Genomic DNA, 1,110 nt, shown 5'->3' on the forward strand with positions numbered 1-1,110 from the left:
AAAAATCGCTGAAACAAATCACATATGTTAACTAAAATTCAACATATACCACATGGAAAATAGGACTAAACTAGCAGAAGAATTAAGTTGACTCCTGCAGAAGGGAATGCTGATATACGCTACCTCGTAAATGATGGAAGGTTGTGGCGGTAAAATTTCCACTGTCACTACGACCACATATGTCTCTGTTACGTAGTCTGGAGTAGATCAATTTTCTCCAACACCCTTCACCAGTTTCCAATAATTTGCCTGCTCATTCGGTCTGAAATTACACGTTCCGGCTGACTTCTATTCTGGGTGACACAGGACTACCACAACCAGCAACTTCCCATGCTATATTAGTCTCCAGAATATGGCCTGAANAATGACGTGCAGCTAAAACATAAGAATGACAAATATTAATTACCTTCTCTATAAGAGAGAACATTGTAAACCAAATATGTACCTAAAATATTCTTTAACAGCCATCAAATTCCATTATAATTTAAATCAACTACTACATCACATTTTCTTATCTTACAATAATAAGTGAAAAATTTCATGCAAACCAAACAGTGAGCATTTTTCCTTCCTTCGTCCAATGGAAGACACATGCATAATTGATAAGAAAAATGACGCCAGCACGGATGGCAGAATAGAAAGAAATTCACGCAGGCTCAAAGAGAAAGCTACAAGCAGGATGAGGCACACAAGCAAGTATCATTTCGAGGATGAACCCATCTGCAACACAACCACATGTACCTTAAACCAAAATTTAGTGCTTCAAAATTAAGTATAAAAGAAGAGAAAAACTAATATAACTCATATAAAGTATTTTGCTGCTCTTCAACTTACCTAAAAAATGATGTTATGGTCTGGCAGTGACATTTCCACTGTCATTCAGATGCACTTGTGCTATGTATCATGACCAGTACTGGATCCATTTTCTTCATATCTCAACAACACAACACAACACATCACTGAAGCATTTCCATATTCATTGTCACATTTGTTTCATGGCAACACATTTCGTATAAGGATGATGCAAAGAACTCCAAGCAGCAATCTCTTTCGAGGTCTTCTAAATCTCCAAGATTTCACCTGAAGAAAAGAATCAGTCACTCAATCCCT

At 36.9% G+C, this 1,110-nt stretch overlaps 1 long non-coding RNA gene across 1 annotated transcript; it reads right to left on the reverse strand.

The window, feature by feature from the left end:
* Positions 1-54: 54 nt before the first annotated feature.
* On the reverse strand, positions 55-1,086 carry LOC111870011. Its single transcript, XR_002843781.2, has 3 exons — positions 835-1,086; positions 549-720; positions 55-357 (listed from the first exon to the last, which is right to left on the reverse strand). It is a non-coding gene; the product is annotated as an uncharacterized LOC111870011 (long non-coding RNA).
* Between the last annotated feature and the right edge of the window lie 24 nt (positions 1,087-1,110).

This window comes from Cryptotermes secundus, unplaced genomic scaffold (assembly GCF_002891405.2).
Source record: "Cryptotermes secundus unplaced genomic scaffold, Csec_1.0 scaffold18538, whole genome shotgun sequence".
Lineage (NCBI taxonomy): Eukaryota > Metazoa > Arthropoda > Insecta > Blattodea > Kalotermitidae > Cryptotermes > Cryptotermes secundus.